General features: G+C 34.2%; 1 protein-coding gene across 6 annotated transcripts in view; it reads right to left on the minus strand.

Moving 5' to 3' along the window:
* Positions 1-27,744, minus strand: part of LOC141454250 (uncharacterized) — a 370,074-nt gene that overhangs the window by 309,953 nt on the left and 32,377 nt on the right. The gene's annotated exons all lie outside the window — the stretch shown is intronic.

The raw sequence follows: 27,744 nt of genomic DNA on the forward strand, positions 1-27,744 counted from the left end.
GGCGAGGCCATTCCAAAGTCTCTCTAACTTATTAATCTTTTCGATTAATTTTTTTTAGACTTGCGACTTCACAAGCATACAATGCACTAAACCAAGATAGGTCCACCTTTACACTCATATTGAACCATGTTGGTGAATCACTAGACTTATATAGAGTCTATCTTTTTAGAGATTTCAATGACAAAAATCCTAATGATTATGTTGCGCTCACCAAACAATTGCTCCAGGCGATATGTCAATAGACACGTCATCACAGAACTTATTTTACAGATCGGATGACAATGATTCTCAACATCATATTGAGATGTAGACAAAGGGAGTCGACCTTAGAATTTTTGAAGATGGAACCCAAAATAGAGTCAAAGAACCCATCATTTCATTCATACTTCCATTGATACCATTAAAGTAATTTTACTGCATTATTGTTTAGAATTTATTAGATGTCACAGGCCATTTTCATTCATATGAATTTTACTATTGGAATAGCCTCGTCATAATTAGGAATAAAAAAAAAAATCTTTCTTTTAACGAGATCTTCTGAGTGGACCAGCAAAATATTTCCCTCTCCTGTGTACGAAGAAGTGTGTTTGCTGAGTGTGGATATAGGAGTGATATAAACTCACTCTGTCTATAGTTTGGTCAGCATAACTTTACTGAAACATGATGCCACTTTAATTGTTAAAGATCCTTTGGGAACAACTTTTGGCCTTTCAAAGTTTTATCGATAAAAAGTACTTTAATACGTTTCAAGAAAACAGTTTAGAGATAATCGATTAGGGGCTGAGCGATCGATTTTTAATCAAAACTTTCATTTACCCAGAGAGTGTGTCAAATTTTAACTTTTAGTGATATTTCATTTTTTGATTTATGATGTCCAACAACATATCGTACACGTCAGTGTTTCTGTCCAATTTCCCATCCATGAACTGTACGTCAGCTAGTATCTTATTATAACAAGGGGGTTTCCTGGTATGGCAACTACATTGCTACATAAAAGATCTACTGGGACTCACTTAACAGTTATTATTTACGTAGAATATATGAATTTCTTTCACTGCAATTAAAGCGATTACATTTTATTGACATAAAATAATAAAACTGACTCACGTTACTTAAACTTCTTACTTCGAAGGCAAGGGGAATTTTCTTTTCTTTTACCCCGCCATCCCAAAACCATCCAGACGCCTTTGTTTGGGTTACGGAAGTGGTGGAAAGAAGGAGAGGAACTATGAGGAGCGGAGTTTTGCCTTATTATTGACATGTGCAAATGACATCAGTATATCAAGTAGGAGTCAAAATACAGATAAGTTATGCAGAAACTATAAGCAGATCTCGTTTAATGGCATCGAAACTTCGAGAGAGAGAGAAATAGAGAAGGTAACCCAAAATAGAAGCAAATAACAGGATGTGGTTTTGGTGGTTCAAACCCTATTAGTCACCGAGCCAAAGTAGAACTTGTAGTAGCTTAATTTACAAAAGTCAGTTATGTTCTGAAACAATTATTTCTCAGCCAGGAATTCTAGGCTAGTTAGAAGCTCTTGATAATAATAATTTCATTGGAGGCCGCATTATGTCCAAATTATTAAAAAAACATTAAAAATGAAGCGCTAGAGTTATAAGGCTCAAATTTGCATGATATTTCTTCTTTGACAGAGCTCGCTGTTGTTTTAGGCCAGGGGTCGGCAACCTATTTCAAATAGAGAGCCATTTTTCCTTAAATAATTTTAATAAATCTTACCAAGATGGTAGTGTAAAAAACTCTGTAGATCACAAATTATTATTTTATGATATTCAATAACATTTAGGTATATGTTTTATATATTTATTTTCATATATTGCGAAGTAAATAAACAAATTATAAATAATAACTAAACCTGTGTTTGAATGAAAATGGCGGCAGTCCTACATATTTACGTGCTTTATTTTAATATAATTCTATTTAATTTCAAACCAAATCTCATTTAAAATTCTTTTTGGAAAAATATCTCTACTTTAATAAATGAAATTTTCATTTGTTTCAATAAAATTAAAATATAAAATATATTTTGGGCAGGTTGAAGAGCCACAAAATTTGGATAGAAGAGCCGCGGGTTGCCGAACCCTGTTTTAGATAATATTCCAACCAAAAACTCAAAACGGCTAGATGCAATCCTTTAGAAACTTTTCCTCGAGTCTACTATTTCATTAATCTAAACTGCATTAATCTTGCTTTTTCGTTTTTTTTTTTTTTTTGGATTATGGTTTTGGTTTAGGCCATATCTAGTTCGATGAGAAACTAATGCCTGATATTGTATTCTCCCAGAAAGCAATACGTCCTTCCAAAAAGCAATAAGAGGGAAATAATCCAAAAAAAGATCCATATCATTTACGTCTTCTAAGAAGAAAGTTTATCATATAGCTCTTCCCCTCCAAAAAAGTAGACCAAAGTGGTGTTTAATACTGAAGAGATGTGAAGGAAATAAAATTATATATATATTAAGGAAAGGGTTTCCCCTGTGCAAATATGGGGCTCCCTTTAGGAGAAGAAACTAACCTAACCTTACCTTTCCCCTTGTCATTTCTCGTCCTCCTTTAAATATAACCATTCCTGCGCTCTCTCATTCCTGCAGGCAACCCCTTACAAACGGGTTCTTCAACACAATGGCCCCCGGTACCCGTTACTCCTTTCTCCTTACAGATACATTTATCTGGAGTTCCTTTGGCTCTGCTGCTGACAGTTTAATGGCTTACACACTAACTCTCCTCCCTTTAGCCTGGGCTATCCTCCTCTAACTTCTTCTTTTTTTTGGAATATTTCAAGCACCTAATATTTCCGCTCCAAATAAATACAATTAGCCCTTCTTTTATACTTCACTTCCAACAAAGTAAGTCATGCTCTGCGTACGTGTCCGCCATTTTTTTTCTTTCTCACTAACTCTATCATCTTTTAGTCAGTTACGCCTTTTTCTATTCGCTGTGTTGGCAACTTATTCACGTTAAATAATTTATTAATCTTTCCAACATGGTGCAATTAATTTGTAAAAAGAGCTGTTTGCATTTTACTTCAACAGCCATTAACGGTTGCATTCAGATGGAGGGCTACAGCTTAATGAGCGACATTTTATCACATGCATTTGAAATTATGAAACAGTATTCACACTTTTTATATTTCTATTTAGCGCGCTGACTTTATATAATCTTTTTTAATTAATAAATTGCTTAACATTACTCAATTTCCTTCTACGTGTACCTTCATCTCTCAAAATTTTATATCCTAATTATCTACCCGCTCTGAAAACCCAAGTCCAAGCGCCCTACAGACCATTTAGTTTACCCTAACTTGCTAGAACCGAGAGAGGCACAACACTCGGTGGGCACTTTATGCCAAATGCCACACGTTTGTTTATAATATATTTTTGTGCTCAATGGACTGAACCATGAACAGACAAGACAGAAGACACACCAACCCTGAAATGTAATAGTATTACTATCTAAACTAGCTCTGAAGATGACCTAGTCCCTAGGTCGAAAGCTCGGCAAAATAAATTTTACTAGACTGAAATGGCAGTTATTTTTTCAATCCCATTGAAACTATGAATCAGTCACCAAAAAGAATGAACAATTAAGAGGGTATGTTTTTCTGATCAAATGCTAAAAAATAGGTTAGTCAATTTTTCTTCTAAAAAATTATATTTTTAAATTACGTAAAAACTGTTCCATAGATTTTCCTAAAACTTCACTGGAAAAGCCGAAGTAAGATGATACAAAAGTCAGCTTAATTTCACGTTAAACTGGGTATTTAAACCACTTGAAAAACTAAATTAATTAAGGACGCTGACAGACACAACTTCACTGTACAAAGTCACAACTGCAACTCACTAATAAAAATAAATAAATTATAATTAAGAGAACAATAAGGATGAGAATTTAACAAGAATGTGGATTTTACTTCCAGAAGGCAACTCTAGAAGAAGTCTACAGTCTACATTCCAATTATTCAATTAAAAAAAAAACCAAAACAAAGCTTCTAATTTGCAGAAAGCAAAACGGCTGACCACCAAAGTTAATAAACAGGAGTTTCAGGAGTTTTGGTAAAAACACAAAAGGGAATAAAAAAGAAATCTAATCTCTCCGCTTGACCGATTCCCCCGCTGGCTAAAGCCTGCTAAGTCTGTTCACTTCTTTGTCCCGTTTTGTCTGCAAAATTACAACTACAGATTAATTCACCGCTGTCTCTGTTCCTCTAAAACCGTCTCCATTTCTCGTAGTACATTTTAGCTAGATGGAGGTACATTTCTCACAGCCATGGCCATGTACACCTCATTTCACTAGCTAATCATTAGTCCTTTATCTTTCCACCGGGCACCAGGGGCAAATCTTCTTATACTATTTTCTTCTTATCGATCTGTTTTTAAATTATGCATCAAATGAACTAAACATCTCTGCATTACTTCTATCAGATTTTATCATCATCCCAATTCATCTTCTACGACCTCATTTTTTTTCTCCTTTCCACGCTTGATGCTTATCCAGAAACCGTAGTACCTCTTGATTTGTATTCTTACTTCTGTATCTTATAACTGAATTATTACATTACTTATTTTTCTCTTATCACTGGCCAGAAAAAGATACTAATTCAGAAGATTTTAGATGAATCTTGAATTTTTACCTCAAATACGAGGTTTGGCTATTAAATAACGAGACAATTGCTGTAAAATATTTTGTTTTAAATTTATACATATTTAGTTATTATCATCTTCAATATACACCCCTCCCATATCCCTACAATGCTCCATGCGAATTTACCATTGTTCGAAACAGTGCTGGAAGTCTTTTTCTGTGAGCACCTGCATGACGCGTGCCGCTTTTTCTTTCACAGCTTCAACGGACTGAAATCGTGTTCCTTTTAATGCTGATTTGATTTTGGGGAATAGATAAAAGTCACATGGGGCCAGGTCTGGCGAATAACGGTTGGCCAAAAACTGGGATGTTGTACTTGGCTAGAAACGTCTTGACAGAGAATGCAGTGTAAGTTGTCTTGATGGAGAACCCATGACTTGTACTTCCACAAAATTGGGTCGTTTTTTCCTTACTCTTTCACGGAGTTGAGCAAGTAACTCACGGTAGTAATGTTGATTAATTATAATCGATATTTTCATCCGTTTTGGATGTGGAAGGGCGGACCCGGGCGGTCATCATCTCCGTTGTCTTCTCGGCCATTTTGGAAACGCTTGAACCACTCAAAAACTGTGCGCGCGTGATAAACATTCATCGCCATAAACTTCTTTTAATAAAAGATAAGTTTCAGTAGCGATTTTACCCAGTTTCATGTGAAATTTCACGACAATTCGTTGCTCTACTACATGTGTAGTATCATGTTTTCTCGGCAAAACGAAACTAACACCTCTTACACAAACGACAGTTCCGGTCAGACAGATTTCTCTACAAACACGTGAGACGCTGCAATCGAAAGAGAAGGCTTTACGCTGCACAGCAGCTGTCGGTCGTTAAGATTTGGCGCATGCATAGTTTTTCTGTAGCAGCATCAGTCTCGTTATGTTTTCAGATTTTTTGAGTACGATAGTTTTATCGTAAATGTTTATTTTTCTGTGTGTCATCATTTCGTAAATAATGAAAAAATGAAATAATTTTAAATTTCGTACTTTATAATAAGGTTTTGGTCAAAGTCTACCAATTAAAAGTACTATCCTACAGATTCTTATTGCAGGTTGAAAGACTATTTATTTTGTGTTATGTAGTGAGAATTATTAATGATAATCATGGCCGTATAAATATTTCATATTGGCTTTTATCGCTATAAATCAAACAAGAGTTTGGTGGTTGAGCCAAGTTATAAAATAATGAAAAAACTAAAATAGAATCATATCTTAACTAAAGAGAAAATATAATTTTTCTCTTTTAAGAAGGTTAAGAAAAGAGTAGAAGGTTTTAACCAGCGGAAGGAAGTCTCCACGGCTAGAGGTGGACTGAAATGAAAGATTAAATGCTTTGGTTGGCTTTGCAAAACACTTTCTAGTTATATAAAACAGGAAAAATATAACCTTTTTTCATGAAACGGAAATGTTTTGATAGCAGACATCTTTTATTAAGAAAATGAACTAAATAATTTGCTTTCAATCAAAACGAAGTATTGTCTCACTTAGCTACATTCAACTCGGTCAGTATACGTAATATAAATGAGTATACTATTCACGCAATACACAGAAGTAGTGCTGCAAAGAATATCTGTTCAATCAATAACAATATATCCTTGATTTTTACCAAGCATTCAATTCCCAACCTCATTTAGATGATCTTCATCATCTAATATTTTTAATTGGCCATTGAATAATAGATAAGGCATTGAATAAGAATGAATAAAAAACTAGAAAAGTTTACTTCCGATGTCAATACTCCGAATGAATGAGCGAAATCTCTCCTCGTATAGAATAGTTCATTAGTACGAATTAAACAGAGGAAATGACTTTACCTATTGGCCTATTGATCGAGGCATGATAAAGGATATTGGCTAGAGATCCTCCTACTACGTCGCAACTGACCCTGACCCTTAAATAGAGAGTTACGTCGGTCCTTTTTTTTTTATGTATCTCTAACTGTATATCTATCTCTAACTGTATGTATATCTCTAACTGTATATCTCTAACTGTAATCTTGTGTCCAATATTACAAATAGTACGTTTTCATTGTCTTATAAATTCGTCCAATTTGTATTTTTTTGCTTTTTAATTAGAAAGATAATTAAAAGGAGGAATGCGAGAGAATCTTTGGAAAAAAGAACGTCATCGTCACTACACAAACTTGATAGACCACCAACTCGGGCCATATTTGAAAACAAAAATTCCAGAAACATTAAGGGAAAAGCAACGTGGATGTAATCTCAGTAAGAAATGGATTCAACAATGGATCTAGAATAACTTTATCACAAAAATACTTTGAACAGTTTCATCATTAGTAGGATTTCGTCCTGCTTTTGAAGGCTCATTTCCAGCATCCCGGTCAGTATACCCATATTTTCTCGGTGATTGATTTGGTGAAAATCAAAAAATGCAAAATATAATAACATGAAAGCTGTTTGCAAAATTAGAGAATATATTGTTCAGCCTGCCAGAGGCAGTTCTGCACGAGCTGAAACGATTTTCTTAATTAAATGAATAACATTTTGCTAAAAAATGTTTAATTTTTATCTATTTAATTATTTAATTAAATAAAATGATTATCCCTCTTTGATTTCTATTCGCTGTTTGGTAGTTATAGGAGTAGATAACTTGAAAGCCTCTTACCATCTTAGAGATGTATATAAACATCAAATCAAATATTTATCTTATAGCTTCTAACTCTGGTGGTACACATTGTTAATTATTGAAGGTGGCTCGGTGGCTAATACATTGAGAGGACCGGGTGGCTATATGTTTGGCTAGGAGAGTCTCACAAAGTTAAATAAACCCACTCAACTGGGACTTTGGTTGAGCCTCAACTTTAATATTTATTTCTTCCCTTTTAGCAAGTTTCAATCAATATTTAATTTTTTTTTTTATTTTTAAATATATAATGTATTTTTGAACTCAACTAAGGCTATAAATTTACTGGGAATTTATAGCCTGATGTCTGTTGGCTACGTATAAATAAAATAAACGAAGAGATAACAAAATAGAATAGTTTGAAATGAATATTTTTTCTATTTTCTAGGTAGCCACAACCCCCTTTCTCAAAAACGTTTTTTTAAATTTTTCTAAAATGTCTACGGCATCAATATTTTCTTCAAAATATTGTCCAAAAATTTATGTGACACAAATTATTGACTATTTTGTAAATGTCTTTTACGCAGGAAAGCTACCCTATTTACAGTCAACCCCATTATTTCAACGTTTATTACTTGAATTCTAAGATTTCTCATGTTATTACTCATCTATTGCAGCATTTTCGTACCAAAAAATCCATCTAGTTATTCCAGTTAATCAATATATGGAATTCTATTAGTGATCTAGAGTTTGCCAGTGGGTTTGCTATTACTAGACACGCACCAAGTGGATCTAATCTTATATTTTATACAGTTATGATAGATTTAAGGTTCGGGTGTGGTATAATTGGTATAAAACGTGAATTTGTATGTACTTCCGCGCTCGCCTACAACACCTAAGTGGTAGTGGGACCCTTAAGGTCTTGCCTAAAAAAATAGGGGATTACTTACCTTAACTAATACTTAGATTACAATTTATCGAATGTCACGCGGTTATACACATAGTACAACCTCGATAACTGACTATAATTGGGACCAAGACTCGCTCCAATTACCAAACGGTCGATAAAGGTCAATAATTAAAAATTCAAATTAAGGATGTAAGAGAAATACGTAAATAAGTTTGTAGATACAATTAAGTTCTATATACAAAGCTCAGAAGTAAATAAATATATAAAGAATTTAGGTAATATAAATAAATTAATAATATAATAAAAAAAAAAAATTATTTTCCTTCAGAATCTGGAAATCTCTCAGCTGCAAGTTCTCTTATATATTTTTTATATTATTAAATGAATTTTATATGGTATTTTTATTTAGGTAAATTCATTTTATAGAGGTAACCCTTTCTTGATGACTTTATATTGTAAATTTTATTGCAGTAAATAAAAACAACAGTTCCAGATTTTTAGACAATAAATAATATAAGCTAAACGTTGTTCTTACAACACGAGTATGATTTCAATATAAATAAATTCCTAAAGTGTAAACAGAACCGAACGAAATGGCCGGATGTAATTTACTGAAGAACACTCTCCTCCTCTATTCACACAAGTTGAGAGAGATAAGAGGGCGCCACCACCAGTTAGTTGGTATATTGTCCAGAGCTGTGATATATCGGATAAGATACTACACTATTCTGCAGGAAGCCATTCCATTCCAGGTGTTGTCCTATCGTTTGTTTACTCGGCCACCAACCATCGATTTCACCGCTTTTCTAATAATAGTACGAAATGATTTCCATTAAGGATTAATTATCTAACCAGCTACAAGTGTTGTAGGTTGTTTCCTGTAGCTAATTCATTCCTTATCTTTTTTGGTCCCTTTAAAAGCAGTAGCTCTCAATGTTTTTTTGAATTGCACGGATACACGATTTTACTTAATATTGAGGAAAACTAGTGTTGGTGTACTGATGAATAAATCATGTTCAAGAAAATCATCATCAAGGAAATAAATCTTGATGTATTGTCACAGTTATAAGAAATCTATTCATTTTATTTCATCATTATACGAGGGTCGTTTGAAAAGTCCGTGCAAAAATATAAACTACTTAATTTTTGGGGGTAAACCTTTTTTATTTTTCAACATAGTCTCCTTTTAGGCTTATACACTTCGTCAAACGCTGCTCTAGTTTGTTGATCCCTTCCGAATAATAGGATTTGTCCAAGTCTGAAAAATAGCCATTCGTTTCTGCAATCACCTCCTCGTTTAAATAAAATCTTTTTCCTGCCAGCCATTTCTTCTTATTGGGGAACAAATAGTAGTCCGAGGGAGCCAAGTCTGGAGAATAGGGGGGATGTGAAACGAGTTGGAACCCTATTTCCATTAATTTTGCGACCACAACTGCTGAGGTGTGAGCTGGTGCGTTGTCGTGATGGAAAAGGACTTTTTTGTGGGCCAATCGTGGGCGTTTTTCTTGCAGCTCGGTTTTCAAACGGCCCAATAATGATGAATAATACGCACCTGTAATAGTTTTACCCTTTTCCAGATAGTCGATGAGGATTATTCCTTGCGAATCCCAAAAGACAGTCGCCATAATCTTTCCGGCCGAAGGAACGGTCTTCGCTTTTTTTGTCGCAGATTCCCCCTTGGTAACCCATTGTTTAGACTGTTCTTTGGTCTCAGGAGTGTAGTGATGTATCCATGTTTCATCCACAGTGACGAAACGACGCTTAAAGTCCTGCGGATTCTTCTGGAACAGCTGCAAACCGTCCTTGCAACACTTCACACGATTTCGTTTTTGGTCAAGCGTGAGCAATAACGGCACCCATCTTGCGGATAGCTTTGTCATGTCCAAATGTTGATGCAAAATATTATGTACCCGTTCATTCGAGGTGCCCACAGCACTAGCAATCTCACGCACCTTCACTCTTCTGTCATCCATCACCATATCATGGATTTTATCAATGATTTCTGGAGTAGTAACCTCAACAGGGCGTCCAGAACGTTCAGCGTCACTTGTGCCCATATGGCCACTCCGAAAATTTTGAAACCACTTATAAACTGTTCTAATCGAAGGTGCAGAGTCACCATAATGTTTATCAAGCTTCTCTTTAGTCTCCTGAGGCGTTTTGCCTTTCATAAAGTAGTGTTTAATCAACACACGAAATTCTTTTTCGTCCATTTTTTGAAAATCACTCGACTTCCTCGATTCAAACGAATGCCAAACACAAAGAAATAGACCGATCTGGCTGAAACTTGGTGTGTGTTCTTCCAAGAGATGCTACTAACTAAACATAACCTCGATACGCGCCAGTGGTGCTATCTCTCTGACTTTGCACGGACTTTTCAAACGACCCTCGTATTTACAGATTAATTTAAAACAAACTTTTACTTGAAATAAAAAAACAAAGTAATAATTTTGAAATATGTTTTTGGTGTAATTAACAAATGTTAGTCACTCTCTTCACTGGAAAGAGATCACGAGGCCACTGTCTTTTAAGGCGTCTAGTCCGGGTTATCAGGAAGAGTTCTAGAAGAAAGATTTTGAGCTAGAGGATTTATATGAGATTGCAGGCTGAAGTGGAGGTTTTCAGCGACTTGTATGACAAAAGGAATGTTAAGGTCAGTGTGTATAGTCCAGGTTGGAGACATAAAATGGAGCGTGTACAATATTTCGAAGTATTTTATATTGAACTGACTGAATCCTTTGGAGATTGAAGCGTTTGGTTGAACCCCACAGCTCTATTCCATACGCCCAGATCCCCCACGGGATAGCTGAGTGGTTTAAAACTGAATAGATTTGAACTATTTCTTAATATTATCTTGTTATCACTTTTTTTTTTTTCTCAAAAACAAGCAACGTTTTCACAAAATAGCAGTGCGGAAAACAGTGCCAGAGTTGCCGCTCCAAAGATATATTGTCTGTGGACGGAGGCGGAGAGAAGTGTGATGGTGAGTGAGTTACAGTTTACCGGTGGAAAACGCTGAACCCCAAGTAGCCACAGGACTATCTCTGTAGACTCTTGGATATTGTGCGTGTATATTGAGGCCTATAAGAGTAAGTGGGTAGTTACGAGAACGGCATATTTCCGGAATTCCAGAATTCCTGTAGAAATAACTGGTCCACTTCCTTTCCAACAGAGATAAGATATGTGAACCATCTTTTTCGTCTAGTGGTTATGAAACTTAGCTTTGTAAGTGAGAGATCCCCAGTTCGAATCTCGCGTATGACTACTTTTTTTTTGTCAGAAATAATGGCTTTTAGTGAAGTATGTGCTTCCGTTCCGCCCCTTGTCCACGATAATTGGCAATTGGACGTTAAGCCTTGCTTAAAAAAATTGGCGATTACTTTACGTTATTTACTCATCCTCTTCTTGGCAGGAGAAATTTTTGGTTTCTACATTATGTTTCAAAATGTTCCGTTTTTCTTTCTCTATTTCGTAAATTACAGTTAACATATTTTGGCTGTCTCATAAATGCAACAAGCATGGAAGAAAGTCAGGCACTGCTCGACATGGGCATGAATCGTTTTGTAAACTAACCGTTTTTAAAAATAAATTTTTTTGGAGGGGGTAAAAGGGCATTTTTATTAATGTTTCAAACAGCGGACATGTAATCCGGCCACGTTCAGTTTCAGTGGAAGTTCATGAAGCACTTTTTTTTTTCCGTGCAGTGCCTTCTAAATGTTTTCATTCATGGGTTCTGGGTCATTTTGGTACTGTAAAATCTAGTGAGATGAGTAAAGAAGAATATTCTGTGACCAATAATTAAAATGTTTAAATTTAGAAAATAAAATAAAATATTATCTATAAATATTAGAGATTTAAACAAAAGGTTATGGAAGATCTAATAACAATTTCATGGATGATTGGCCTGTGATAAGAATATTAAAGAAAAATAAACGCGGTACAGAAAATTGTGAGTGATACTAAGGAGGCTGCGAGTTGTAGATGCAAAATGATCTCCGCAGATCTATATATATATCAATTACAGTCAAGGTCTGGTTATACCTAATGAGCAAACAGACAGATATTTACACAATCCCTTTTTATGAGCAACTAAGCGTTAAGAGAATCTTTCCAGAAGGAAGAACTTTTTTTAAGCGCACATAATGGGAAGGATCGAAGGAGAATTAACTATTACTGCCGTACCTAAAGCTTCCATTAAAAGGGCATGAAAAGTTCTTTACCGCAAGAGGAGACACCCTCTTCTGTTCCAACACAGAGCTCTCGTTCCTGGGGCTATTACAGAAGTGGCTGCCACTTTAATACAGGATACAAACTCCAAACAGAACGAGTGAACAACTCGTCTACATAATGCTAACTCTTCTTGTAATATCGCCCAGATGATCAAGGATCATCAGGAAAAAATCAAATACTTCATCTATTCATGGTGAACCAGTAAGTAATCTCTATAGGCCTACTGTGTGTAGTAAATCTAATGTGGAGTTCAATGACGTATTGGCCAACTTCATGTTTTCCACTGTTCTTGAGTGACGTTTAAAATATTTCCTAACATTTTCTCAAATATTTCAGTGAGATCAGAGGTAAATGTTTAAAGTGCAATTTGTAACCTTTGACTTTCTTATTTTAAGACAATCTACTTCAAAAATTGACTACTGGTCCATTCTAAAAGAGTTTTCAATGAATTAAACAACTTGATAACTAACACTCTTGAGTGCTCATGAACACGTTTTCTTGCAAAACAAACGTAATTTCTCATACGAAGATAAAAGGAATCCTAGAAAATGATATACCGTTAAAAAGCCCCATTAGACAAGGAAACTTTTATAAAAAGTGGCCAGCACCTAGGTCTGATAATGATCACATAAGGGGCTAATGAGTTCTCTTAAAAATTTCGATCACTTTTATTTTCCCAGTATTCGGAGGGAGATTGAGGCTGTTTGGAGAATAACTTATGCTTCAAAATGGTGTCAATTTTTAGAAAATTTATCTGTTTTTCTAACCGTGTTATCAGAATCGAATTCGGGCTAAAACTTTCTGAAAAAATAACATTTTTATTGCAAAAAAGTAATGATTTTAAACAAAAAAATTAAAGTGACGTCACTCAAGATCAGTGGAAAATGTGAAGTTGTCCAATACGTCATTGAACTCCACTTTAGATGTACTACACACAGTAGGCCTATGGACATTACTTACTGGTTCACCCAGTATACGAATTATGTTTTTTTTTCGTACTTATTTATATTACATTAGGAAAAAATAAGGGAAAAGTTGCAGCAAACTTGGAACAGCACCACCGAAAATAAAAGCTCAGTTACGGAAAACGCATAGTTACAACTAGATTTCCTCTACACGAGCAACTATAAGGGAGGAAACTGTTCTCGTAGATTCACACGCATGGATATCTCTCTTTCTGCCCTGGCCAAACCACCCTGGATATAGAATTAATTAACTACATGCGTCCAAATTCATTACATGTAATATATTTGTAGATTATTTCTGACTAAAACATAAACTATACTAATGGTGTCCAAAATTTAATTATAATGTTTTGATATTAGTAATGGAAACATTTACAGCAATGCCGGAAATGACATAAAACAATATAAAACCGTAATATTACGGTTCTGAAATACTGTTTTGATTATATTTTTTTCTTGAAACTAAAAATTTATTTTGAAAAAATTTAATTTTGCTGATAAATTGCGGTATTTGTTAAAAGTTAGCTAAAAGTTTTTTCTTCAGAATTCGGCCAGGATAATCCGCAGCAAATTTTGATACTTTACAAGCAGCATGCTGAGTCCAATCAATAAGCGGATAGTCGAAGTAAAAGATTATTTGTATTTTGATCTGTAGCTTGATCAGTGCCCAATAATGAATGATTTGATATGGGATATCTTACGTCATCTTAAGTGTTATGTAATATATCTATTACGTCACCAAAAACCATTTAATTCTGACTATACCAAACATATCCACAGGCTGTAGAGTAGCAAATTGTTATTACGTGTTGATTTAACCATCCAATCTGTACGAACTTGATGGCTCCTCTTCATAGCTTTAACACCTTTGTGAGTTTCTAAATATCAAAGAATTTTATTCCGAAGTACAGCTCGAACAGATGTTGACACACTTTTAGATCTTTTCTGTGAGGCTCTGATCGTAGTTTGGACATATTACGCTCTTCCAGGAAATGGTACTAAAGTAAGAGAAGTCCGAGCCAATAAAAATGCTTTCATTAATCACTTCCTGCCTTAAATTAGACACCTAATTAATGAGTAATATTAAACCCTACGAGGTTCCCTAGCAGTCTTGAGGTAAATAAAGACATTTGTAATTAAAATAACATTACAAAAGTAATAATTATTCTACTCACTGTACTAAAATATAGCAAACAGAGATAAACTGCGTAAACTTCTAAAACTTATATGAGAAATTCATTAAACTACTAAATTTAGAATGCTTTGTGTCTAAAATTATAAAATTATACAAGAAAAGTTCTAGTCCATTAATATTACAAAGCAAACAATGCAATTATGCTTTACTTATTTAAAACATTTGTTAGTAAAAGATTCTACAGAAAAGTCAACAATAGTCTGGCAGAGTTATATGCTACAATATTTGAATAAAATAATAGTAGCTTCTAAATGCAACCATATTTAAACAATACTCTTTCTGCATAAAAATTACATACTCGTACAGCAGTGAAATGAAAATAAAAAGTTGAAAAACTTGACTTTTTCCGAAAATGACGGGTTAGTATCGAATGGTTAGCTATTAAGTTTTGAAAATATGGTTAAAAAGAGAGAAAACAGATGCTTTTAGAAATGAAAATAAATAGAGGAGGGGAAAAGATGCATTAACAGAAAAGAATACTCTTAATGTTCAACTAATTTTTCGAAAAAAATGAACATGTTCGAATCAAACATCCGTGGATAGGACGATGTTCGGATATCATGAAAGATAGCAGCCCAAAAAAATGAAAGAGACTCTAGAGCATTAGTTTTCCGAACATTTTTCCCCAAGAAATTTGGTTAATTATTGATTGCAAAGTGAAAGAGCCAAATATTGATGTTTGAGAAGTTAGGCTGAACTCAAAGTTTGTCAGCTATTTTCATCCAAGATCACCCAGCCCACAGATACTCTTGCCTTACCACGCACAGAACTTGTACCCATAGTAAACGTAATCCATGATATCAGAAACCAACCAACCAATCAATACTTTCTCTACTAAGTAGTCAAATGAATAAAAATAGAAAGATAGTGATACTGGAATTTTTAGTAAAAGAGTTTACCACAGCGGTATAAAACAAATCTAATGAACTGATTCTACTGGTTGATAGAATTGGTCCGAAAGTCAATAAACGTATCAATTTGCTGGCCAAGAATATAAAAACCAATAGTTAGGAGGCAAATCTGTATAAGACAGCTACGGGAACATAACCTGGTTGGAAATGTGGATCGATTTAAATGTTTTTCTAAATCCAATCTAAAATATTTTTTTATAGAATTTTCCAGCTGCTATCAGATTGAAGTTATGAAAGAATTTTCACCGGGAAAATGAGCCTAATGTTACAGTGAATTAGAGGGAGAGAAAGAAAAAAAATTGTTTTGAGAAAATATAAAATGATGTAACCAAGCGTAAATTAATTTTTTCCTTTTATTTAAGGCGCATCAACATCTGAGATCATTGGCGCCCTGAGCTTTTTTTTTTTCAAGAGCACTGTCGGGCCTTCGGATTGTATCCTCTCTTTACAGACACCATTGTTCATCACAGGACAGTGAGCAGTAAGAAGCTCCTAGGAATCTAAGAGCCATGAGCTGAATTCGTACTCGGAATCTCCGTGCAGCAATCTAAAGTATATAGTATTTGGTACTTATTTTGTCTCTTTTTTTTTTACAAATTATAGTTAGGGAGTAGAATTTTCAAAGATTGGGCAGAATAATGGAGTGGTCTAATCCTTTGTCCCTCATTAGAGGAAATAGAGATCCATTGTTTAGGAGAAGGGCCAAGACTTGATAATGAAGGGATCAGAAGTTTAGGTATTATAGAAGGGTGACGTAGCCCGAGTATAGTTAAAGATAGCTACAGAAATGGAAGCTATGATACCCGAAATGAAATCATATCTTAGTATTGTGAAATAGTAATACTTCTAACTGATCTTTAGTGTTGCGTGAAAAGTTTTACTCTTCAGACTGACCAAAGAGCCTAATCTTCAGATTCAAACAACTAGACAACCTGTACTCCATATGCGACGACTCTCCGTGCACTACTGACGCCAAACATACAAGAAACTAGGTGCAACTAACGGATATGATAGGACCCCAACAAAGAATATTTCTCCTCATTTCTAAAATATGGTCATTTCATTTTTTTAAAGCAACTTTTTCTTTTGTTTGATGGAATCAGAATGTGAACACGTCTACTATATGTGATACGTGATGAGATGGTTTTTAATGAACTTTTTTTTCATCAGGGTTGCTCATCAGTTTCACAATTTGTAAACACCTCTTTGTACTGAGGAACTTCAAAATCAAATATTTATGGTTAAATCTCAAATAATATCTGGTTTAATAATGTGCACAATTACAACGCTGCTCGAGTGAGTGAAATTAAAAAATGATCTTAGTTTTAAAGAAGCTGGCGCAGAATTTTGTCAATTTCATTCCGAGTATGGCGGACAAGTTAGAAAAGTTTCCGTTCGAGTTAATATTAAAAACGTTAACCACCTAATCTCTACCATCACAGATATTGGCCTTTAATATTTTATTAAAGAACCTCTAGCAGGTTATTGATCGCTTTTATCTTCTATTATGGAACATAACACTTGTAGCCAGAACATTGTTAACATTATTACACGGTTTTACAGCATCTAAGGTGACAAGTTTCTTCTACCATCTGAGGTGATGATAAGAATGTCTGGCGTCAACTATAATATTTCTCACACCCACATCCCAGCTCCAATCACTTTGCATCCTGTAAGTGATTAAAGATGTAAAGATGACAAGAGTGCAATTAGTTCTTATCATTGCTCTCACTGAGAATGCTTCACATGAGAAAGGACGTCACTACTTTAAACTGACTCTGCCAGAATTTCGACTCTGAAATTTGACCAAAAGTGAAAAACATCGCACAATTTACACAACGACTCAAAGTCCCATTTTTTTTTTTTTTTTTTAGTGTTTAAAATTATTTGCATGAAAATTGATTTTATAAAAAAAATTCTAAAATTTCAAGCTTTCCCTGAAAATTAAATAGTTATAGTGAATCGATATCGAACGCATTTTAGTAAATTAATCGATGTTTGAAATGAATTATTGTTAGAAAAATTCATACAAGTTCACGTTCTATTTTTCTTTATTTATTTTCTCTTCCTTTTTTAAACAATTCTTGGCGGCAATCATGATGATCGAGGGAGATGATTGCCAGCAGTAATTGGAGGTGAACGCGGGAAGAAGGAATCAGCAACAATCTGCCAGAAAAGCAATTAAATAAAAGGAGCTCAGCTAGAAACGAATCGCTTTAATCTAAATAAATACCCTTGCCAAAGGTACCTATTGCCTTGCCTTTTAAACATTCCAGCCAAACACTCTTTTGCCTGCGTTAATTAAATTGAAAAAAAGAATTTTAGTAACAGTTTCACAGAAATTAGATTGAAGTTTTAAAAATAAAACCGGCGTGAACAGCCAAACGACTTTCTTTTTGCTGTAATTAATAATTGAATCGCTTTTTTTCTGAGCCCACTAGCTGGATTCGAACCTGGACTTCGCGTGAGAATACAGCACGCTAACCAATGTGCTAGTCCTCCTTGCTAGGAAAAAGTGATGGTAATTGGTGAATTTTTAGATTAATGCTGGTTAACATTCTAAATAAATTAAAATTGAGTTTTCCAAATGAATTAGTTTACACGAAAAATATATAATTATTCCCATCAACCACCATTTAAATAATGTTGATACGGTTAGTCTAGTTTTGCGGGGACAGTTTCGTTCTTATTCCATTTAAATACTTCAAATCCCGCTAAAAAAAAAATAACAATTCGAATTTAATAATTTTTACCCCTAAATTTCATTCACAAGTTAACGATTTTCCGATGAATTAAAGTATTTATATAAATATGAAATCTTAAGTTCAGCGTTTTTTAAAAATTGCTATTAAATTTCCAATTAGATTTTCTACAAAATAATTGAAAATCTTTCACCATATAATGATTTCCTTTTAACAATTTCAATAGGAAACATTTTAGGTTAAATTTCCGGCAATAAAAATACTTGAAAATAATTTAAAATTGTAACTGTATGTATTGTGACTGTACGTATTGTGACTGTATTATTTTCTTCACAATCCAATTTCCAGATATATAATAACAAAGTTGGGAGCATTTGGGGGCGGAAGAAACACGTTTTTTTTAAATATAATACAGGGTGATCCATTTAAAACGCACCAATCCCTAATAACTTTTTAAGAAAGCGGAAATCCGGAAAACCCCATTAAATAAACTATGTTTTTTTAAGTCTAGTTTTAAAATTTTCCACCCCCCCCCCCCGTTACTGTATATTTATTTTTAACAAAGTTACGGGCAAAAAACCTGATCAAGATTTCATAATGACCACTGGTTTTGACAATGATTGTGAAAACTAGATAAAAAATTGTGAAAAATGATGTTAACCCCGTTTTGATATCCCTAATATTTGTCGAGATATTTTGAGATCAAATTTACAATTTCATCTATTCGTGAACGGTTTTCAATATTAATTTTCCGCCAGAAATACACGTTTTGGGAGGTTCTTTGACTGCAAAAAAATGTTGCAATCAAAGGAATTTGTGACGCAAAGAACAAAAATACTAATAATATTGAAGGTTTAAAAAAATGTAGTGTAATGTTATGGTTGTGGGTGAATCAGGATAAATTTGTTTTATCATCAAATAAAAGCAACCATCATACAATTACTCCTTGACCTATGATTAGGGTAAGAATATCTTGCCAGGGACGAGCGGGTGTTGGTCTAGTGGTCAAGAGCGAGGCTTTGTAAGTGAGAGATCCCCAGTTCGAATCCCGCGTATGCTGTCACTCATAATACTTAATACATCATAATACTTTTATTAAATAAAATGTAGACATACGTAGGATTCGAACTGGGGATCTCCCACTTACAAAGCCACGCTCTTGACCACTAGACCAACGTCCGCCCCTCACTGGTGCGATTGGTGCGTTTTAAATGGATCTCCCAGTGCATAAAAAAATTATTTACGTCATTGACGTTCTATCTTTGCAGTTAAAAAACTAAATAGACGTAAAAGACATCAATATGTGTAGCGAAACAAGACTAGAAAGAAGCGAAAAATCATCACGGTTTCGATTTGCTCTAATGCGGGAAATAGAAAACTAATAAAAATTAAAAAAAAACATCGAATAAAATATTTGTTTAATGCATAAGATCATCGATAATGAAGTTTCAATATGACTAAACAATATATTAAGATAGGAAACATTACGTTGATACTTGTTTGGAAATGAGGATGGCACCCAGGGTGTGGTGGAGTTGGGGGTCGATGAGGACGACCAAGAGTGAGATCAGGGTGAGAAGAATTTCATTCGCATCAAAATCTCATCACGGCTGGCTGTAGAACGTCGCGCCGCGCCCTCTAACCCTATAGCGAGCGCTATTATGGTAGATCGTTGGTTATATCGAATCAATCTTTCCAGCGCTTCTCTCCCAACTGTAACCACCATCAGCCGCCTCTTCTCTTACAAATGCATCTACGATAAAACAGGCGTTTTCAAGCATAAATCTAGTTTAATAGATCAGCTGTCTCTTAGATTTTACTGTTATGGTTATATTGGAGGCACCGCTACTCTAAAGGAGATCGTTCTATACACTAGATTGCTATAAACATTGCTCTATTCTAGCTTTAGATCGGCTAGTTAACATTACTAGGGGTTGTTTACTATGTTATCACTCAATAAAACTATTATTTGTTACAAAAGTGGGAAAAAGATTTGATTTAATAATGGGGCGTACAACAACATTATATAGTTCGTTTCGAAAATGGTTTGAATCTTTTATTGAGCCCACTCCTCGAAATAGGCCATTATTTTCAGCAATTCGAACCCTTCTTTGAATCCAAGTAATTCACCAAAAGCCGAAAGCTATTCTACGAGCTATTCTCGTATTCTAGTTAACAACACGATTTAACTTTAATTTAGATAAAAATTGCATAAAGATATTGAAGTACGAATAATACTAAGATACAGGAGCGATCAGATGTTTGAATAGCGAACATTGGATTTCAAAGCGGAAATCACGGGTTCGAATCCAACAGCCAGCTCTTAGATTTTTTTTTTCTCTTTCTAGCAGCTTTTTACAGCTAACTGTCTGGTTGCCTATAACGAGAAAACCCTGTCCGGAAGCTGGCAGTGCACTGAAAAAAGAGCTCCGAGCGCCATAACCTCAGCTTTTGACGCGCCTTAAATCAATAAAACGTATTTAATGATCCATAATAGTAGATATGTGAGCGGGTAGGATAGAATGTATCGCCTTAGTGGCCCTTCTTGTCGGACAGCTTTAAGGCCTACACCATCGCGACCCGTATGGATCTATTGTGACTCTTAATGGGCCTTAAAAGGGAATCGTTTCAATCTTTCCCTTCTAATTCAAATACTTTACTTGGTAAGAAATTTAGTAAAACTCGTAGGAGCACATTTTGGGAAAATCTTTTAAAAGATCTACAAAAACCTTTTTAGTTAAGTACTATTTCCGGCTAAACATTTTTTTTTTTTTCTATCTTTCCGTTAGACCGAAATTTGTTTAATTATTTATTTTTCGGTACTGGCACTTAATTTTTTGTGGGTGAAAAATTTAACAAGCAGTAATGTCCGAGAAAATTTAAATTTTATCCTTAATCAAATCGAATATGAATTCAAACAGTAATTTTTAATTAAAGCTCAATCCGCTATCTACCATCTATTGTAGTCCCAACTCACTTATAATTTAAATAATAGTTATTTAAAGTTAAATAATTTTGAACATATCAAATTTTGCATTAAAATCATAACAGAGTCATTGCCATTAAATTATAAACCTTGGTTTAAAGACAGTAATTTTGTTTGTTCCTTGTGCAATCTAAATGCTATTGAAGGACACATTTCATTTTCTAGCAGTGTGCCCAATTTTAAAAGGATTTAGAATAACCTGTTTTAACAGGAGCCAATTGGATAATGAGGAATGTGTGTTCTATCTCAATGGCGGAAACTGGATGGGTTTGGTTAAGTTTGTTGCAGCGGCGTCCTCCTACAGAAATGTTTTAGTTAAAGAATTTAATTTTTAGTTAGACGGGGAATATTATTATTAGTGTCCCGAGTATGTCTTTTTGTTCATAGTATTTGGTTTCTTATTTGTCATTATTTTGTCTTATTTTCTAGTTTGATAACAGCTTGACAGACGGTCGAAAGATCATTGTCTAGTGATGTTTTTTGTAAGTTTTTGTATGTACTTGAATAAGTAAAATCAATAAACATCTTTATTCATTGATTATTCATTCATTCATTCAAGTTGAAAGTAGAGTACAGGAAAAACAATTTCGTTTATACAGGGTGATCTATTTAAAACGCACCAATCGCAAATAACTTCTTAGGAAAACGGAATTTCGAAAAAACCCACGAAGTAAACTATATGTTTTTTTTGGTCTTGTTTCCAAATTTTTTACTCCCCATGTTGTATCTTTATTTTTGGCGGAGTTACGCCCAAAAACCCAATTAAGGTTTTATAAGGACCACTGGTTTTGACAATGATTATGGAAACTACATAAAAAACTGTGAAAAACGACGTTAATCCCGTTTCGATATCCCTAATACTAGTTGAGATATTTAAGATCAAAGTTACAATTTTATCTATTCGTGATCGGTTTTCGATATTAATTTTCCACCAGAAATACACGTTTTGGGAGGTCCTCTGACTGCAAAAAATGTTATTTGTGATGCTAATAACAAAAATAATAATAATTGAAGATTTTAAAGAATGTAGTGTAATGTAATGGTTGTGGGTGAATCAGGATAAATTTGTTTGATCTTAAATATCTCCACTAATATTAGGGATATCGAATTGATAGGGTAACGTCATTTTTCACAGTTTTTTATGTAGTTTTCAAAATCATTGTCAAAACCAGTGGTCCTTATAAAACCCCAATTGGGTTTTTAGCCGTAACTCCGCCAAAAATGAAGATACAGCGTCGGGAGTGAAAAATTTGGAAACTAGACCAAAAAAAAAAAAACATATAGTTTACTTCGTGGGGTTTTTCGAAATTCCGCTTTCCTAAAAAGTTATTAGCGATTGGAGCGTTTTAAATGGATCACCCTGTATATACAACATATCCTGTCTACAATACTATAAAATTTTACAAACAAAATATTCTATAAGTAAGTGGAAATGAAATAGAAAAGAATTAAATCCGCCTAGAACAATTGAAAAAAAAATGGAAGGATGCAGGAAAAAGAGATAAATAAAGACAGAAAATGAAAGCGAACAAAAGATGTATTAAGAGATTAAGTTAAGAAAAAGTTTGAATTAAATGATTTTATCAAAAGTTTCTAGTCTCTAGAAGTTTATGGTGTTGAAAATGTTCTAAAGTTATACAACAATGAAGCCTATATCAGTCTCAGCCAACAGCTAAAACTAAACTTATTTAACATTTCGCCACTGTGAAGTGCAAACAAGGGACTGGGTGAGATATTCTGCCATAGAAACCGGTGTTACACTATCATAGCTAAAAACTATATTAAACTATAGTAATTTTAAATATTAAAATAGATTTTCTTTTTTTTCTCTCTCCCATCCAGATAAAATTCTCTTCTTCAGAAATATCTCCTTCTTTCTCGCTCTACTTGCACTTCGTAAATAAAGAAAGAGAGGGAAATAAAAACTTTTGTCAAATAAAACTGCTGCCTTAGACTTTGATTCACAAGTAAAGAAGTTCAATAGATAAATGAACAACTTTTTAGATAAATAAAAGATCAAAGGAATCAACTGAATATTCACCTCCTTCTCATTAATTTGAACTTTCAATGCCCACCTTACTCTCCTGAGGGTAAATAAAAATACCCTAGTTTATAAATAAATACCAGGACGTAAAGTTTTAGCCCAATATTTATTTTAAATTGAAAAAAAAAAAAAAATTAAAAATTAATAAATTTGTGCCTAATTTTTGTTTTTAAAATTTGTTTTTTTAAAAATCAGACTAAGGACTCTTAACTCTTATCACAGTAAAAAGAAACAAGAAGACTGGAAAAGGAATTGGTCCAAGGATGTTCTTGGTAATTGAAACCGTTTCAATGCGAGAGTGCATAGCAGTACAAATAATTGCTGAAGTAAGCTAGCCATAGAAATGACCGCTGCATAACTTTAACCAATAGAGACTATTGTGGATAAACTAGCAAAGGAAGCCACCAATAGTGGGGGAAATGGCTAATTATAAATTACCACACACCGATATCAAAGGTATAATTGCAAAAGCAGCACTACAAAAATGGCAGACATATTACCAGTAATGGTAATAAAAGGAGATTCTATAAAAAATATGGTAGATTAGTTACCTAGACAACCATGGTTTAAGGGGGAACTGTCACTAATAAATGGGTTGTTACGACAATAAGAAGGCTGAGAGCGAACCACGCGGTTGCGGATCATATCTACACAGGATCAACAAAAGGTCCTCCTCTCCTCTTTGCGTATATTGCAATGAGGAGGAGGATTTCAAACATATAATAATGATATGTCCACGTTATGTGGTAGAAAGGAAACGAATGTTTGACGACATATACAGGTATTTAGATGCACCATTTCACTACGAAGATATAATATTCTCTACCAACATCTATTTGCTTAAGTCTGTAGCAGAGCTAGCAATGAAATATGAATGTATTTAAAAGTTATAGAATGAATGGAAGAAAATGATTAGAGAAGGATTACGGTGATTTTAATTTCGGTTAAGCTATAAGGGTAGCAGGAATATAGAGTACTGATCCATCCATTAGTTGTAAGGTTTATGTAAATAGTTGTATATAGTAGAGGGATGAATGTGTGAAGCGAATGTATTTATAAGTAAGAATGGAGAGTGAGTGATATTCTAGTGATAAGCACGTAGACGATGCTGGCTGTATGGCGAAAGCCAATGCCAAAAAAAAGGCAAAAAAAACATAGAAGTGACCGCTGAACAATGCTAGCCTATAATAATAATAAAGAAACAGCTTTGCTACTTAGAAATCAATTCGTCCGTTGAGACCAGCGTGGTGGCTTCAGACTAATATAGATAATGAGCGTTTTATTGCTAGAAAACAAGTCTCGCTAGAACTATCAGGAATTAAAGAACAAAGGAATCCAGTAAGTAGTACAAGAAGTATTTCTAATGGTGCTAACCAGTTTGTACTTCATTTGGTGTTGTCTGTCAAAGTTTAAATTCAGCATTTTTTTGTGTTTTTATGCTCTAACAACAATCAAAGAACTATTTTTTAAATGTGATCATAAAAACACTTTTATCTGAAAAAAAAAAACGCTTTCTTCTCCTACCAGAGACTCTAAAAACTAAAAGCAAACATTTAAATAGTAAAATACCACATCCTGTGTTGAAGGATTTTGGTCCTATTCAAGGAGATCTTAAAGCATGTGCATGTAACATGAAACATCAATTAAATGGAAGTTTCAAAACTAGTAAAACATTTACTAAGCTTGTTTTCAGTAACTTCACAGAATCAATATTCTTGAGCTAAGGATATTCTGCTTTATAATTAATCATTAAATGAATATTCTATGCAGGGAGAGATTAATTAATGAACAGAGTGAAAGATATACTAAGAGCCAGTGCTACTATACTGAAAGTACACTAGGTTTGACAGTAAATCTCTCCTCTACCAGCTTCTGTTCAATGTGAAACTTAACGATTTAGCAGATCTCTTTTAAAATAAGGTAGTTCATGAACAAAACCTAGTGAGTATTAATGAACCTTTGACGAAGTCGCACGTTAGGATTTCTTTTGTTCCACGCCATGATGTTCACTAATCCAATGGAATTCATTGCCTTTTAAACTGTCCCGTTTTATTTCCTGTTTTAAGAAACAAAAGATTCATTGTTCTTCAGGAGGATGGTAAGGAGCAGATCAAAGTTAGGTATTGTACAGGAACAGATCAAAGTTTGTTATTTAAAAAATACTGTTTTTAAGACTCACATGACTTTTATCTTATTACTATTCTCTTCGAGCTCTACAAACGCACATCATCCACTTACAGGACTGGTTTATCAAATGGCGAATCAAAACTAACGTTACTAAATCAAAATTTATAGTATTTACTCTAAGACGGAAAATCCTACCTCCCATCATCTTGAACCAAACTCCTATACCAACTGTGGACAAAGTACGCTACCTTGGATTGCACCTAGACAAGAGGTTGACATGGAATCCCCATACTAGGTCTGAAAAGACAAGAAACTAACCAACGCTACAAAACTTCTCGCCAGACTACTTGACAAACGTTCGAAACTTAACCAACAAAAGACTCTTATATCTGCTGTTACTGCGACCTATTTGGTCATACGGTATCGAAGAATGGGGGATCGACTAAGCGTTCCAACTTACCACGCCTCCAGGGACATTACAGTCAAAAATACTTAGAAAACTTCTTAACGCTCCATTCTATGTATCTAACCTCACTATCCCATAATGATCTCAAAATCTCCCTTTCATTACAGATCCTTGCTAACACTCGTTTTCTCAAATTTCATTCCACTCTACAGTAGCTCATCCTAACTCTCTCATAGAACACCTATCTTCCTCCACATTACCAGGTAATCCTCTCTAAGGAGATTGAAGAGAAGATGGGGCCTCGTGATCTACTCTTAACGTGAGAGCAGTGTGGCAAGAGCACGTTACTGGAGTGACACCACTGCGTGCCTTCTCCACTAATTATTTTCTTTTCTTTTTTGTTTCAGGTACCATATTTGTTTGTTACAACAATCGTTGCAGTTCTAAATTCCAATAAAAGATCTTGATCATTATACAAAGTTTAAATAAAATCTTAGGAAAATACCGGAAAATTCTATTCGTAAAAATTGGCTCTTTTGGTCAGCTATTTTTTTTTTTTTTATCAAATTTGGTGATTTTTCACAGTCACATTTTATTCTTATTAATTTTGAAAATCCACACCTATTCCCGGAAATGTCCTTAATTCGTGTTTTCCTCGGAAATTATTCCAGGTCTACGTATGAGTGTAATTTTACCCGTGGTAACTTTAAAGAAAATCTTTGGTGCCATTTTTAAGAAAATTCCCCCAAAAAAATAAAACTGAAAAATTTGTGCATTTGTGTAAATTTTTGTTTCATGACTTCCTTCGCTGGCCGGAAGTACGTATGTGATTTTGTGAAATCTGAAACAATATTAAATGTTTTCATTGTTTCATTAACGTTTAATGTTAACGATTTATTCTATCTAAGTCTTTGGAATGATTTATTACATTGTTGGCCATAATAGTTACTAGTTCTAGGTTATAGTATAGCAGAAAGGGTGACATAAGCTAGATAAAAGTGGAATTGGATAGAAATGTAGCCAGTTGTAGTTTAAAGAAATGGTTGGACAGTGCAATGTTTGTAGGTAGAGTGTGTTGGACAGTATGTGATTTTATATTGTATATATATATATATATATCTTTCCACTTAAGTGTTATTTCTAGTTAGCTTGGGACTGTAAGAGGGTTCCACCACTATAAGGCTACTCTGAAGGGCAGACTAAGCGGACAGTGGAGGATCATTCTTCTCAGTACACAGTCCTCTCTCCTCATCTCTCTCTCTCTAGGGTCCAACTCTGTCTCAGATTCAAGATCCCATTGCTGCCTCACTCAGAACACAATATCATCCTCCCGTTAGTCCCCAACTACAGACACCACTTACTCTTCTCTTTACTGTCTCTTCCAAAACAATCACCCAACTTCTCTGCTCTGCCCGCTACCCCAACATACTATATCGTTTCCTTTGTGACTAACAGTTCTTCTTTACTAACATTCCATTATATACATAAAAGATATATTCCTACTTAAGATATACTACATTCTGAGTGTAAAATCGAAGGTTGTCTGCACAAAAGGATGCCCCAAAAAAATACCGCTCAACCTTTTCTAATAAGCACAAAGTAGATCAACAATTAAGTTAAAATTTGTCACAATGTGTTCAAAAAAGCGCAACATGATTATTTGGATTGGCTAAGCAGTAGTGAATCCTGAATGGTTGGTTGTACAGTAAAACTTTAAAATATCTGTCTATTTTATTTTCGTTTCGCGTTTACATGTAACATTTTTACATATAATAAGAATAATACACAAGTAGAGGCAGTATAATCAAATAGAAAAAAGATGTCCACAATTATTAATTCCAAAATGATCCCAAAAATATTGTTTCAGGTTAGCAGCAAATAGAAAGACAACAATAGGAGAAAGGGTTATTATATTATAAGGAGGTAAAGAGAAAATCTAAGGTCCTGCTGCTGGATTCGAACCCTAGTCTGCGCATTAAAATCGAATATAATCCCTTTCCTATATAACAATATACGCGATAGTAATAAAC

Source organism: Rhodnius prolixus, unplaced genomic scaffold (assembly GCF_049639745.1).
Source record: "Rhodnius prolixus isolate KJV_2025 unplaced genomic scaffold, Rpr scaffold_9, whole genome shotgun sequence".
In the NCBI taxonomy this organism is placed as follows: domain Eukaryota; kingdom Metazoa; phylum Arthropoda; class Insecta; order Hemiptera; family Reduviidae; genus Rhodnius; species Rhodnius prolixus.